The sequence below is a fragment of the Panulirus ornatus genome, chromosome 34, assembly GCF_036320965.1.
Source record: "Panulirus ornatus isolate Po-2019 chromosome 34, ASM3632096v1, whole genome shotgun sequence".
NCBI classification, from domain to species: Eukaryota; Metazoa; Arthropoda; class Malacostraca; order Decapoda; family Palinuridae; genus Panulirus; species Panulirus ornatus.
Genome location: NC_092257.1, coordinates 17,756,798 through 17,773,739, shown reverse-complemented (window position 1 = coordinate 17,773,739; position 16,942 = coordinate 17,756,798). Strand labels below are relative to the sequence as shown.

Genomic DNA, 16,942 nt, shown 5'->3' with positions numbered 1-16,942 from the left:
GACTGCAGAGATTTGTTGGAGATAATTTCCTGGTGTTTACTGTTAACCCAGGTGCTTTACAATGATTGCAGTGTTGACAGGTGTAAGCTGAGTCTTCCTTAATTCTGCGGTGTTGTTGAAATTGTCACAAGTCATCGTCTCGTACATATTTGTTCAAAGACGATTGATCAGTTATTATTCCAACCAGAGGTATATTTACATTTGTTCCTTGTTAGTTACTAGATAGTCTAGTGCACAGTTGCGTATGTTGTCTAACAGGATCTTATTTTTTTTCAGAAGGGAAAGGGCAGGTTTGAGACACTGGCATAAAAGTTTGCATCTATCCAAAGATCTGTTGCAGCATATAATTTCCTTCCAACTTTCGATGGACTTCAACTGTAAATGAATATGAGAGGTACCATGTCTTCTGTCCGTAATTATACTCACTGGTACTAACCATTGCCTCATTTGTGTCGTGTTAGATCATAACTTGTTATCTTGATGGTCTCCAGGTTCATGGGTAAGCTGTGTGGTAGTTACTCAGTGGAAGCTGGTGTCTCCAGGTTCATGGGTAAGCTGTGTGGCAGTGAGCCAGTGGCGCCTTGTGCCACCCAGTATCACATCACTGGACGTTGTGCCTCTCGTAGGAACACATCTAGCTCCTCCTGCAGCAGATGTTACACCTTACCAGACCTAGACCTTACGATGGCTCTGGTAATCTTGTAACTGATGATCATGTGTGGCAGCAGGTTTTCAGCTTACAAGGGTAGTCGGGTCTCTTACTAGAGACTTAAGGGTCTGGTCTGCCATTGTTCAGGTGGCACGTCATCGCCAGCACCTTATCTGCTGCTGGATCTGACACCACCACACAGACGCAGCTTGTGTCTCCCTGATGCAGTTGAGGTGGGAGGTCGTGTATACACTCGAAGGGTAAATACGGACACTCATGGTGGATACTTTATCACATAATCTCTCGTGTTCCAGGACATGAAGGGCTCCGTGAGGCTTGACACTGAACATGCACGCTAAGACACTCTCTCTCTCTCTCTCTCTCTCTCTCTCTCTCTCTCTCTCTCTCTCTCTCTCTCTCTCTCTCTCTCTCTCTCTCACCGGGTGTTAAGATATCCACCTTGGCTGCAGAGACAGTATGAAGCATTAGGTTGGTCATGCAAGTGTTGCCTCTTGATGAACTCATATAGAGAGAGAGGTCCCCCCCCCCCTCTCCTTCCCTATCACAGCGGGTTGTATCAGACCCAAGGATGGCCTGTGGGGTAGAGGATATTAGTAATCAAGCCTAGCCATGGCTGCTTCTATAGTTACTGCCTTTGTGATCTACACCCCCCCCCCCCTTGCTTCTTACAGCTTTAACAGCGTTAACTTTGAGAGTGAAGGAACGTGTTAGTTGTATAACACAAGACCTGTGTTGCGAGAGACTTACTGGTGCTATACAGAACGTACTTTGAAACTTTTTGCTTCTCCACGACCGACCATAGATTTTTTTTTGTTTCACTGTCAGCCTGGTCACTGTTTGCGTATTATTATTATTATTATTATTATTATTATTATTATTATTATTATTATTAATATAATTGTTATTATTATCATATCATCATCATCATCATCTCCCACATTCTGGTGACAGTAATGCCGAAACTGACTTCTTCACTCACTCGTACTTCATTCAAGAGCTATAAATTCATAGAAAATCCACAGGAAAAAAATAATAATCCCATCTCTGGTTTGACAGACAAAATGATTTTAGTTGTGTCTGGCGGTGGTGTGTGTGTGTGTGTGTGTGTGTGTGTGGGGGGGGGGGGGGGGGGGGTCGTCTTATGTGAACAGAGATGACCAGCTCCGGTCGTCCTGCCCCTCGTGTACATGCTGGGTACTCCAGTAAGCCTTCGTTGCCTTCCGTCAGCTCCATGTATACCAACCATGCACAGGTAACCGCTGACTGTGTGCCAGACTGTAAACGCGAAGTTATTGCATGTTATCCTCACGCAAGTGGGCGATACATCGGGGCGCAACCAATCAAATGTGCTGTTCTGAAACCCGTGAGGTTGGGTACGAAGCGTGGAAAAATGGGGTCGTATAATTGTGGCAACCCAAGATATTATAGAAGTATTGAAATATTTTGTAATGTAAAAAAAAAGTTGAGATATTCTAGAATCGTCCTGAGTGATGATAAGTAAAATATATCCAAGATAAGGTTAGTTCAGGGTCACCCTTCGAAGACCTCAGGGCAAGCGGGAAACCCTGAGAACAATGGCTGGCACAGCTGTGTGTGGCAGGAGCCGGCCATATCTACGGTCCGAGTACCGGCGGCGGGTCGGGGTGGCTGGCACGGTAACATCAGGCAGACAAAAAAAAAACCCTCTGCCTTGCATAACTTGGTCCAGGAATATGTTTTTGTGGAGCGGCAGGCGCCAAGCCCGCCGAAGGTCCAAGCAGTGGGACGCACACGGGAACAGGTGCTGTCCGAAATCCACAACGAGGAGAGTGACATCATTCGGAGGAGGTTGGGCCAAAGCCACCATTGATTACCAATAACAAAGACTCCCTTTTGGAGAAATGGATGCGTCTCGGTGGCAGCTCAGACAAATTTCCAATGTTATGTACGTGTACAGGTGAGCAATATGATAGCTGGAGGAGGGGAGAGGCGGGCCGTGAGTCGCCTGTTCTGTGGGCCACCGGAGAGTGCCTCCTGCTTGTAGAATCGCGCTGCCCCGTGCAGCGTGCAGCAAACGTGCACTCCTACGAGTTTCTCCCCCACCGTCAGGTAATGTTAAACAAGGAAAAAGAAAAGTGGGGAGGGGCTGCCAAAGAACCATGCGACTGCGGCACAGGTGAGGGTGTTGTAAACAGATGAGGAGAGAGATGGTACTAAGTACAGCTGTATTACTGTGGCTCATTGCTCGAGTTGAAGGATTGAGATAGTGGTAAAGAGGTCAGTTCGGGAAGCATTTTTGGCCTCGAGTTAATTGTTTGGTGATACGAGAACTTCCCAGTTGAGTGACAGATGATCATTCAAATGCAGTTGGCGTGTTTGAAAGTGTAACTAAAACCAGTCCACATTCATCTTCACGTGAAGTGACTATGTCAGCAGCAGGCGGGTCCAACCAGTGCGATGGAAGTAGACCATGTTAGACGGGTTATTAGACAGACAGATATAACCTGATAATGATACTCATACAGATAAACGGTGGTCCGACAGTGATGTGCATACTGGGTGCAGCTAGACAGTTTATTACTTACGATGGAAACAATACCTGACTTTATATACATATACATCAGTGTGTGTTACCTTTTTTAGGTAATTATGTAATAGTACTTTTAGGGGGGTCCTATCTATTGATTTTTTCTATCATACAATTCATAAAACTATTGTAAGCCGTCCACATTCACAATCTCATAACTCTGGTCATTCTATTCATCCACTAATTTCATGATGAAAAATATTTCTTTACATATTTTCTTACAAGTTTCTTGCATAGTTTCAAGTTACGGCCCCTGGTTGTTTTATAGTTACATATTTCAGTGAATATCTCATTGTGTGCCTCAAGAAACTGCTTTAAAAACTACGAGATGCAATCAAATCACCCCTCACTTCTCTTGCATGGTGGGCAAATTAATCACTAATAGCTCGGGGTAGCAGGTAGGCTGGCTGGTGAGCAGCAGGTGGGGTAGCAGGCGGGTAGACTGGTGAGCAGGAGATGATGGTAGCAGGCGAGTAGACTGGTGAGCAGCAGGCGAGGTAGCAGGCGTGTAGACAGGTGAGCAGGGAAGCGGTCAGGCATGCTGGTGAGCAGGAGGTGGGGCAGCAGTTAAGAGAAAGCGTGGTACACACGCATGGCTTCTCTCCGGCCAGAGGGGTCACACTCTCCCACTGGTTCACCCTCAGTGATGCCGACCAGGCTCCACCACCCTGCTTTCCAGGCTCCACCACTCTGCTTTCCAGGCTCCACCAACCTGCTGCCCAGGCTCCACACCACTGCCGCCCAAGCTCCACACCACTTTTGCCCAGGCTCCACCATCACTGCTGACCAGGCTTCACCACCACTGCTGCCCAGGCTCCACCACCACTGCTGCCTAGGCAGCACCACCACTGCTGACCAGGCTCCACCATCACTGCTGCCCTGGTTCCACCACCACTGCTGCCCAGGCTCCACCACCACTGCTGCCCAGGCTCCACCATCACTGCTGACCAGGCTGCACCACCAGTGCTGCCTAGGCTCCACACCACTGCTGCCCAGGCTCCGCCACCACTTTTGCCCAGGCTCCACCACCCTGATGTCTAGGCTCCACCATCAGTAACTCCTCATTGTTGATAACAAGAAACCTAAAATTCTCACTGTATCCACTATTTGCATCTAGTCGGTAAAAACTTACTACATAAAAGACTATGGCTTATGCAACGAACCCACTATGTAACACTCTTTATCTCGAATATCAGCCCTCTGGGGGTCTGACTACGACCACTTTGTGACCTTTGTAATCTTTTTGAACTGCCGCTCACAGGATGAGCATGGGGTGCACAACACATTTGCCGGGGATACCGGCAAAATGAAAAATCAATGCTGCCCAAAATTAAGTGGATGTCACTTAGGCTGGAGCTCACTCAGCCTTTCTGCCAGGGACTGTCCCTCAAAGAAAGTGTTTTGCCCGAGGGAGTAGCACAGCAGGTGCTGGAACGTGTGCAGCTGATCCTAACCTGGGTGTTGCTGAGGACAGACAAGCACACCAGTGCAATGCTAACGATCGGAGGTGAGGCAGGTCCAGAAGCATCGTTAAAGTAACCACATCTCTTCAGTAACCAAAAGAAAGAATTGACGTCGGTTCCCTCCAACTCTATTATAATGCGTACATGTTTATAACGTAAAATAATATTGGCCGACAGTACACTATACCCTAATGAACGTTTACTTATTAATCTTCTCGCTGGGATTTTCTTTGTCAACCTTTCCTCACTGATTCTCTCCATATGTCGAAACCAATTTAACACACCCTCTTCTGCTCTCTCAACCACACATTTCTTTTACCCTTTCATTACTTACTCGATCAAACCACCACACCACACATTATCCTCACACATTTCATTTTCAACACATGCACCATCCTCCGTACAACCTTATCTATAGCCTATTGCTCGCAACCATACACATTGCTGGAACCACTATTCCTTCAAACATACCCATTTTTGCTTTCTGAGATAGCATTCTCTCCTTCCACATATCTTCATCGCTCCCAGAACCTTCGCCCCCTCGCCCATCCTGTGACTCACTTCCGCTTTCGTGGTACCATTCGCTGCCAAGTCCTCTTTCAGATATCTAAAACACTTCACTGCCTCCAAACTTTCTACATCCAAACTTACATCCCAATTAACTTGTCCCTCAACCCAGCTGAACCTAATAACCTAGCTCTTATTCCCATTTACTCTGAATTTTCTCCTTTCACACACTTTTCCAAACTCAGTCACCAACTTCTGCAGTTTCTCACTTGAATCAGCCACAAGAGTTGTATCATCGGCAAACAACAACTGACCCACTTCCCAGGCCCTCTTATCCCCAACAGACTGTATACTCGCCCCTCTCTCCAAAACTCTTGCATTTACCTCCCTAACCACCCCATCCATAAACAAATTTAACAACCATGGAGTCATCACACACCCCTGCCGCAAACCGACCTTCACTGGAAACTAGTCACTCTCCTCTCTTCCTACTCGTACACATGCCTTACATCCTTGATAAAAACTTTTCACTGTTTTATCAGCTTACCTCCCACATCATATACTCTTAAGACCTTTCACAAAGCATCTCTATTAACCCTCACGAAGCATCTCTATTAACCCTCACGAAGCATCTCTATCAACCCTACCATATGCCTTCTCCAGATCCATAAATGCCACATACAAGTCCATCTGTTTTTCAAATATTTCTCACACATTCTTGAAAGCAAACACCTGATCCACACATCCTTTACCACTCCTGAAACCACACTGCTCCTTCCCAATCTGATGCTCTGTTCATGACTTTACTCTTTCAATCGATACCCTTCCATACAATTTTCCAGGAATACTCAACAAACTTATGGCTCTGTAGTTTGAACACTTACCTTTATCTCCTTTGCCTTTGTACAATGGCACTATACATGCATTCCGCCAATCCTCAGGCATTTCACCATGATCCATGCATACAATGAATATCCTTACCAACTAATCAGCAAGACTGTCACCCCCTTTCTTAATAAACTCAACTGCAGTACCATCCAAACCCGCCGCCTTGTCGGATTTGATCTTTCACAAGGCTTTCCCTACCTCTTTAATTTTATCCTAGCCATTCTCCCTGACCCTCTAACTTCGCACACCACCCTGAACAAAACATTCTATATCTACCACTCTATCATCAAACACATTCAACAAACCTTCAAAATACTCACTCCAACTCCTCACTTCATACTATCTGTTATCACTTCCCCCAATGCCACCCTTCAGTGATGTTCCCATTTGTTCTCTTGTCTTTCGCACGTTATTTACCTCATTCGAAAACGTCTTTTTATTCTCCCTAAAATTTAATTATACTCTCTCACCCTAACTCATTTGCCCACTTTTTCAACCCTTGCACCTTCCTCTTGACCTCATGCCGCTTTCTCTTATACATCTCCCAGTCATTTGCATTCCTTCCTTGTAAGTATCGTCCATACGCCTTTCTTTTCATAGATTTGAAATAAATTACCTACTCGATTAAGTTCAAGACACATGATGATATAATGTACATTGTAATAAGCATAAATGAAAATATGATGCATTAAATTGAAAAAGTGAAATAGCAATGATAATATTAGTCAACGCACTGTTGGTAATAAGCCAAACTAAAAAACAAATATATTTAGAATTCAAAATCATATCTTACCTTCGATATTTATGAATACTTGCATTGCGGCTGCAACAGTTCCTTACAGTAAAAGGTACTTCAGGAAAAGAGGGAAATTTGAGCTCATTATCTCAAAACCTGACTTTCTCGCGTCCCTTAAAATTTCTAGGTGAAAGCGGGGCATTTAGATAAAAAAGCAAGCAAGTAGTAAATAAGAAAATACGTTCGTTACTTACCTTCAACCGGCCGGCAGTAGTAGTGAAGTGACAGCCACCAGTCATAAATGACCAAACTCTTAAGGCAATTAATCACTTTTTCAAAATTTCCAGGTAATTACACTGTCAGATACTTCCCAAGGGTATAATGCCTACGCAACATTTTCACCAAACTGTTCACCATATACAATACACTACAGTAATTTCATCTTTTCTTCACAAACTGTTTATTCTAAAGTTTTTCCTGGTGTTCATTCTCACTTTTCTCGTATTTTTCAACACTTCAAATCATGTACCGTTATTTAATGTGGTTATTAAGTGACATACGAGCATGGTGCAGCTAACAATCTTAAGGCAAAGATCACTCTGACCAGACCCACACAAGATTGAATGTGGCACTTTTTTGCATCACTCCTAACTCGGTCATGTGGGTTCATAAACACTAATTTGTAAATGCTTGCTTAAACATTTTGTACCGTCTGGAATTGAACAGTATTTCTGTCATTTGTTACACCGTTTCTATTCTTTTTTCTGTTGAAAAATGAATCACTTGCACTATGAATTTCGTTATTTTTTGACAGTTCACGATGATGGCGAAACTAGCACAACCACTGGACTTTCTGATCACTAACGTTATCGTTGTTTTACATTCATCTTCACTTGACTGTATTCACGTATTTAAAATATGTATCACATGTCTTCCCTCCATACTGTACTGTGTTCGTCGTACGTAGTTCCACCAGGGAGGCCAGAGAAGGACTGACAGGGACAGGGTCCTGGAGTATTGGCGGGGCCAGGCAGTAAAGGGTCATGATCAGCAGTTTGACCATTTGGGCTGGGTTGTTATTCACAAATAAAAGTCTTAGTCTCGATTTTCTGTTCTGATTAAGTAAACAGCTTTTAAAGCTCACAGAGAATGTTACTTATTTTTCTATTTATTGATAGCTAAGTTTTAACTGCAGGTCCACATGGACGTAGACGCCAGCGAAAGGATGGGCGGAGCAACGACTTGTGTACAGGTGCTGCGTGCTGGGATGCATGAGGTCATGTTGGCAATGCTGTATTAGTCTCCGTTATGACATGAAGTAACATAAATTGCATCACCATATAGGCAGAATGTTTCTGCATAGGCTTCCACACTCATTAACACAAAAGATCCGAATTAAACAGAGCCGAAAAGGATTTTCAACCTAGTCGTCCCCATTTTAGTTAAACTCGCTTCTATTTTCCATATATGGGGACGGGATGGGATAAAGATATGGGTAAGGTAGGCGGTGTCACTTTAACACTTTTTGTTTCAGTTTTGGTGTCGATTTTTCATGAATTTACGTCAATGTCACGGCCCATCGAGCAATACGAAATGGTTCGCCATATTCCCGAGCTGTCGAAAAAAAAAAAATGTTCGTAGTCAGTGGAAGACATATACTTCTCAATGGAAATTTTCATTTATATAAAATGTATAATACTTTAAAAGTAATAAGAAGTATGACGTAAGTAAACTTCTATAACGTATGTTTTCAATTGAAGAAGTCCAAATTTATTGTAATTATTTTAATAATCGCAAAACATCTCATTTGTTTACCTCTTGCGCGGCAAACACGCCATGGATGTCGTAGCATTCACCCCAGCGTGGAGATGCTTCTCCGAAGAATGCCTTATTTAATATACAAGGTCGTATCGTTGTTTATAGGACATCGGAGATCGTCTGTATGCAACAAAAGTCTACGAATAGGTAAGCGTACAGTAAGATAACGTGTCGCGTAGAGAAGAGTTCTTTGAACACTCCATGTTACTTATGCGATTTAAACTTGGGTTTCTCTCCGTGCTTAGAAAAGCCGTCTCTGAACTTTCCAGTTACGTATATGATTTATACTTACGTTTTCTCTTCGCGCCATCCATTGAACGTACCCAGATACGATTTTTAGCCTGCTTGATCTTTCTGCACAGCCTTACAGGTACAAGAAAGTTTAGTTAACCACAGACTCCTCAACAATCAGCGCCATATTGTAAACTAAGTGACTGGCTCGATGGTTCTTCTCGAGTATGTGACAGAGCTCTTAGAAAAAAAAAGGGGACGAAGAAAGATATTGACGCAAGAAATAGTTGTGTGACGCAGCCGTAAAGCCTAAAGAATCTTTAACATCAGCTGTTCGGGTTAAGTCAGGAGAATCTGAAGGTGTCAAGATATAGTGTGGAGTTGCATGCGCACTCTCCTGCAGAAGACCGAGCAATTATGGATGATGTTTCATTGCTTCATTAGGAATAAACTATAAATTTGGTACCAGGTTAATTGTAACTAGGCATTGTCACCTTACTCCAACTCTATACTTCACTGAACATATGTCCCTGTTACCCATGTTGACGTGCGACCCACCGTTTGTGTTTGTGATCTCGCGAGAAGTCCACGTCTTGACTGCTCCACCTTCTTCCCCATTTGATGCGCTTTGCTAAGTTGATACTGACTCCCCTTGCCGCCTCCTCACATCCTCAATCAGGCCACCACTTAGGTCTTTCCACCTCGACGTAGTAAGCTTATTATTCCATAGTACTACAAGATTGTACGTATACTTGAACCAGCTTGTAACTTAGGGGGCTTTAACGCCAGACAATCGAACCTCGAACAGTGATGTATATGGGGTCACTTATCTTTCGAGAATAAAATTTTGAAACCTGAACTTGACTCTACAAGAAATAAGATAGGTAGAAATGTAATCAGATGGATAGGATACTGTTTTGCTCAACACTTGGGGCCAAACTTTGTCTCTTACATAAGTCACTCAGTGTTGTGAACCCATGACATAATCCTTGGGAATGGTGAAATAATTTCCACATCAGACGGGGTGACCGCACCTTTTAACTGTCACAAATATGTGGTAGATGTCACCCGCACCGGTCCTTTCCCCCTGGGATACTATCACCGTAAACACACACCAGACGGAACCAGATCAAAGAATTCATGCCGTTCCTTCCGTGGTGTCCCTCCCCCCCTCTGCCCCGGCCACCTGCTGCGGCAACCTACTTGGGCGTCTACTTGGGCGTCGAGAGCAGCCTCGCCCCCGCAGACATCCTCACCAGATGGACCATCTGGCTGGTGTGTGGACCAGAAGCAAGGAGAGGTGCTTGCGTAGGCACCAGATTACCATGTGTTGTGTAGCTATTGAGTTCGTCGACTATTCGTTATTGAAGTATTGTTTACAATATTATGGGCGTATTTTCGTCAATTTTGACGGACGCCCCGAATTTTTTAAAAATTTTAATTTTCACGTTTAATTTTGCGGAGTAATATAATGTTCTAAATTGTTTTCTTGACGTTCTTCTATCACTGAAATATAGAGGGATTTATGAAGTTGATAGGTAGATTTGATGACATTCCAACTATACACGATAATGTGATGGCGGAACTCGATCAGTTCACAGTCGAAGCCTTCCAGCGTTGCTTTCAAAAAATGGTTGAAAGGTTGGGTCACGCTTAGGAGTGTGATCGACTGGTGATCGACGCAGGGTTTAAGTAGGTCGAGGGGAGCGACTGGATAAGTCGCCGTTAAGATGAAACTTGTAGGTACGATACATGATTCATGTAAGTCTTGGGAGTTTGTTGTCAAGGAGCAGAGCTGCTTGGGACGAGGACGCTGGCTGAAGGGATGTGTTAGTGAGGTACATAACTGCTAGGGACGAGGCCGCTGGTCGGAAGGATATGTTGGTGAGGTGCAGAGCCGTCGGGGACGGTGGCTGCAGGCCAGCAGACGGCCAGCATTGTATTAATCCCGCCTCTCGTCACGGTAATCCTTAAACTAAACACTGGCGAGGATTACTGCCAGTCGCTCGGCTGACTGCTGACAGGCACTGCCGCCAGGGCACGACCACGGCCCTACTGGTGGTCAAGAACGACTAGGTCGTCGGGCTGAATGGAGTAGTCGTGTTGTGCATGTTTTAGGACGACCAGGCAATCGTTGAACCAGCGGGTAGTTCAGGTGTTAGTCAAGAACGACCGAGTAATTTGGTGGTCTCGACACCAGGAGGCGGTTGATAGAGTTGTTAGATATTCCGGAACGATGGTAGTAGCCTGGTTGTGGTACCAGGATGTTGGTTGTTGTGGTGTCGGTCGAGAACGACAAGGTCGACCGGTTTTCTCAGTACCAGGGGGGTCGATGATCACGGTGTAGGTCGAGAGTGACAAGGTCGGTCGGTTTGTCTGTATCTGGAGGTCGATTGATCGTGGTGGTGGTGGCGTAGGTCGACAGTGACAAGGTCGGTCGGTTTGTCTGTATCTGGAGGTCGATTGACCGTGGTGGTGGTGGTGGTGTAGGTCGAGAGTGACAAGGTCGCCCGGTTGTCACACAATTCCAGGAGGTCGATTATCACGGTGGTGGTGTAGGTCGAGCGCGGCAAGGCCGTCTCGTTGCCACAGTCCCGGGAGGTTAGTGATCGTGGTCGTGGTGTTGGTCGAGATTGGCAAAGGTCGTTTAGTTGTCACAGGACGTACTAGGAAGTCGACGATCGTGGTAATGTAGATCAGGTCGTCCGGTGGTCTCATCACCAGGTCTACACCAAGTAGTTTCGTGGCCAGGTTGCCTTGCGAGGAGGTACTTGCTGGAGAGGTGGTCAAATGAACAGGGAAAAAAGAAAGTGTCATGTGTCAGAACGGGTATTCTGGGTTGGTCTTCCAAGCTGGGTATAATGTATATTGATAAGATTGACAGATTAATGAAGAAATACGTTTACAGGTAAGTAGTACTGCAAGATGGGCGATCGTGCTGGTAACGGACGAGGAAAGGTATAAGATATGTTTAAAGATATATTCATTTATATATTCATATATTCGTTTGATTTTCGAAGTTTTTTTTGTAAAAGAAAGGATTGAGAAAGGAAGGAGTACAGAGACGTGTAACACCATGCCAACCACAGTGTTTTATTAGGTTAGATACAGCGGTGTTGAGCTGGTACATATGGTGCAGGACAGTGCTAAGGAGAGGTAGGATGATATGAGGTTCACAGGTTCCCGTGATGATAGTGTTCTGTTGGAGGGTTGTGTCGGGTCTCGAGGAGCTTCTGCAGGAGGAAGATGCGTACCGCACTCCTGAGTCAGTGGGTGGTTGCCATTTGTATTTGCGTTGTATGACGTTGTGGTCATACATCCCGTAGTTGAAGCATCTTGTCGAAACGGGCAGTGACGATGGTCCCATGCGAGTACTGCCGAAGGTGGACGTTGAAGATGAAATGGTGGGAGTCACGTGGTAGACTTCTGCTGACGCAGTTCCTGATGTGTTATCTTTCAGTTTCGCTGTTCTTGCTGAGACTCATATCCTGAGTCTGGTCCAGCAGTCTTCCTGTGTTGTCAACACTGAAAAGTTTTGCTCCGGCCAGTTGCAGCTAGCAGCGCCGCTACCGTGGGTCAGTACTGTTCGTGACAATCGCATAGTACTTTCAATAGGTTGTTCTGGCGGGGCGCATGAATCACGCTTTTGCCGACGACGTAATGAAAATATTGTGGCCCAGCTGCCAGCGCTCCCCAGATAACGACCCCCCCCCCAACCCCACCGCTGAGGTCACTACGATAAGATAGGCGGAGCATCCCCCCCCCCCCAGCCTCACTAGCCGCCAGTACCCTGGGCCAGTCCCCCTCCACACACACACACACACGCACGCTTTCTAATGAGCCTTCACCACACATTGTCCCCGGCCAGCCCTCATCATGCACCTAGTCCTTGGTCAGCCCTCAACACACACATAGTTCCTCGCCAGCCCTCGTCACAGTCCCTGATCAGCTATCACCACACACACATTCCCTTGCTAGCCCTCACTATACTCACATACCCTGGCCAGCCCTCACTGCACTCAGTCTCTGGCCAGCCCTCACCACACACACTCCCTTACCGGCCCTCAGTACACACAATCCTTGGCCAGCTCTCACACCACACGATCCCTAGCCAACTCACTCTGCGCGCACGCTCCGTAACCACCCATCATCATCACACACACACACGCTCCTTGGCCAGCCAGCCCTTACCACTTTCACACACACACACACACACACACACACACACACACACACTCCCTGGTCATTCTTCAACTCACACACCCTCCTTGGCCAGTCCTTACGACACGCCTCATTTCGGACGGTTGTCAACGAAGCAAAAACACTCGACCGTAATATTCAAGTGATTGGTGGAGTTTTGCACGGCGCGTTACCCTGACGTAAGGACCTTACGATATGTCACGACATAACTAGGTCCTATATATGATTTAACTACGAGCCTTGCTGTGGAGTTAATGTGGTCACTACGACCTTTCTTATGAAGTTAATGTTCCCCACTGCAACCTTTGCTATAGAATACCGTAATGTTCCCAATGAGGCACGTTCTGTGGAATTAATGTACCCACTGCGACCCTTTTGTGGAGTTAGTGTGTCCACTGTAACCCTTCTTGTGGTGTTATTGTTTCCACCGCTCCCTTCTGCGGGCCTGTATGGAGTTAATATGCCGACTGCAACCCCTTCTGTGTAGTTAATGAGGTCACACAGTGTCTCCCAACACAGGCCTCTTTTCCACGCTCATACACTTTCACCACCCTCCTCCCGCCCGTGTCATTTCCTCTTTTCCCAAATTTGGCCTGTGCAATCTCTCATCCTCGCCTCCACCAAGGAGTGACCAGACAATCCACTGGCAGCCCCTAACCAGCACATTAACACCCAACACTATCCCCTCAGCGAGCTTGTCAGTTAGGACATGATGCCCGCTTACCCCGCCACATACCCACTTAAACGTATGGCTCTCCATCTTTGTACATCAGGTATTGCCAGTTACCAGTCCTATCCAACACCCAACCACGCAAGCTTTTACCATTTGTAGTCACAGTACTGGGTGCCCCATGAGTGAGCCCTAGTTACTACAATGGGTCATTTGCATTCAAATCACCCGTGGCTCTGTATATATATATATATATATATATATATATATATATATATATATATATATATATATATATATATATATATTTAGAAAGACGTATCATTAAATACACGTGATAGTTACGTGGGAGCTTAGGCCGTAACCTGCACACAAAGACACATTACCTTGCAGGAGTAACAGGCTGGGTACACTGTGGAAAGTTCGAGTCCAGCGAAGGTCAGCCATGCAGCCTGAAACAAAGGGATCATAGCATCAATGTCCAAGCCTCAGGTATCTTTAAACTGCCACTGGTCATGCAGTGACCCTTATAGTACCACCACTCACCACCATCACCACACCACCATTGCCATCATCACCATACCGCCATCACCACTTCAACATCATCACTATTGTAACACACATCCTCATCACATCTCTTCCGTACACCCCCATTGCCCATCCACCGTACACCACCATCACCACTGTACCTCACACCACTGGAACTCTTCACCATCACCATTGTACCACAACCACCCTAACCCCTCCACCATTCACCAAACCATCACCGCCACCACACACAGTCCTCACCGCACCACTACACACATCACCACCCCTCCTCAACACCACCACACACACACCAGCATTCCACAGTAACACACTATCCCCATCACCAAACTAACCAGGGACACTCAGCTTTAGGTCAGTGACTGAGGAGAACCACATGCACCCCACATCCTCCACCCCTTTACCACCATCACCACCCGTCACCACCACCTCCACCAGTAGTTGTGATGTTGTAACCTCTCATATGATGTTCTTGATACAAAGGATACACCAATCCAACACAGCAGATAAACACAAAATGGTATACAGAACACCAGTACACAAATGGGGCATCCACAGTGATGTCAAAACAATGTAAACTAGTCAGCCTAACGTCGCATATGATTAAGACGAGTGAGATAGTGTCAAGAAACATATTGGAACATATTAGCCATAATTTCATAAATGAAGAACAGGGAAAAAGTACTAAAACCTAACTACTAGTTCATGGTAATGATATGACACTAAACAAGACAAGATAATGGACGGTTTCTCTAGATTTTGCAAAAGTCTCTGGCAGAGTACATACACAATGGAGGTCGTCATAGAAAATGGGTGACGTAAGGAAAAGTCGGAGAGTGGATTACAGAGTGTAGATCTAACCAACAGGAAAGTATCATGCGGTTACAAACATAACCTTGGCTAAGGAGGATGTGTTTTTGGGTGTTCCACAAGGAGCAGTATCAACTTTGATAATAAACTTTGTAATCAAGATAAATGATGATAGAGAGTGTAGTCAGGTGTTATGCAGATGACACGAGAGTGATTGAAACAGAGCCATAGTACGAGTGATATCCGAGAACATACTGAAAAGACCTGTAGACGAAAATACATAAATGTCCGGCATGGACACTTGAACGATGATTCGATATTATATATGAACAGGAGAACTAGTGACGTACTTAGTGTGTCTCTAGAAGCATTCAAAAGATCAGGACTCATGATGGAGGTGGATGAACCTGTGATCGATAACTACGGTTGAAGGTTTGGCCTTCCAGAGAATCGACGTAATTCAGCGAGTAAGACACACAGTGAGAGCTAATCGTCAGCGATATACCGCTGTCATTCCGGCAACATCTCATCATAGGCACCAATCCCTGACGATCACCGCTATCAGCTCTCGTTGCCACCACCTCCACACATTACCAGCTCTCACGACCACCAACGCCACACATCACCAGCCCTGACCAAAACCACCAACAACCTCACCATTAACACCACCTCCACATGTTACCAGCCCTCACTACCACCACCAGCCCTCACTGCTATCACCACATTACCACCACCACCACCACCACATCACCACCACTAGCAGCTAGGGCCACTCAGCTTTAGCCTAGCGGCTCAGGAGGCAGCTGCTCCCACAACCTCGGAGAAAAATGAGAAGTTGCAGACCGGGGATTTGGACGAGTGAGGCACCCACACTCATTGGCCTGGTTCTCCTCTATTTTTATCCTGGTGTTTGACTGGACCCCATACCATTATATGTTTTTATCCTGGTGTCTGGCTGGACCCCCATACCATTATACACATCATTTCCCACTTTTCATAAACAGAGCACTTCCTTTAGGCGTTTTCCTCACATTTCCTTCCCTATATATCTAATCCGGTTTGTGTGAACTATGTTTTTCTTCCAAAAAATGAATTATATTGAATGAATGAAGTGTAGTACTAAAAAGTAGTGCCATTCCCCACACTATCTTCCCCTGGTGTCCGTAATGTAGGATTAACATTTTAGAGGGAAAGTTTCGTCATTAAACATTTGACATACACCAGACGTGAAGTGGAGACAAGGTACATGCTTATTACCAGTCTGGGTCGTGCTTGGTGGCAGGATGGGTGTGTGTGTGGTACAGGTCGGGTCCTGGGCGTGAGTAGGATGATACAGGTCGGGTCCTGGGCGTGGGTTGGATGGTACAGGTCGGGTCCTGGGTGTGTATGGTACGGGCCGGGTCCTGGTTGATAGAAGGACGAGTGTGTATGGTATACAGGTCGGGTCGTGGTAAGAGGGTCGTGCATGGTACTGGCAGAGCCCTGGATGGTAGGACATTTAGGTGAACCAAAGACTGGCAGCATTACGTGGTTATTGCTGGGCTGGATTCTTAGGTCGGGAGGCAGTTCGCTCCTCTGCCTTGTCCTTAGGTCATCGTACCATTAGAGCCTTGTCCTTAGGTCATCGTACCATCAGAGCCTTGTCCTTAGGTCATCGTACCATTAGAGTTTACTCGTCTTACTGAGGGAGTTACACCTTCTTTTGTATAAGCACAGGCGACACAGACTCTGGGGTAAATGATGCGGGCAGTTGGTGTGCTTCGGAGTGGTGTGTGGGGTGTGTGTTGGGGTGTGGCTGCGGTGCGTGCCCGACGGGCCAGAGCTGCGCCGCCAGTGA

The 16,942-nt window shown here is 45.9% G+C and overlaps 1 protein-coding gene across 1 annotated transcript in view; it reads right to left on the bottom strand.

The window, feature by feature from the left end:
- The window catches only part of LOC139760005 (kinesin-2b-like), a 58,381-nt gene extending 48,730 nt beyond the window's left edge, over nt 1-9,651 (bottom strand). The window contains exon 1 of the mRNA XM_071682748.1: nt 7,085-9,651. The gene's annotated coding sequence lies outside the window, so the exon portion shown is untranslated. The remainder of the gene's footprint in view (nt 1-7,084) is intronic.
- Between the last annotated feature and the right edge of the window lie 7,291 nt (nt 9,652-16,942).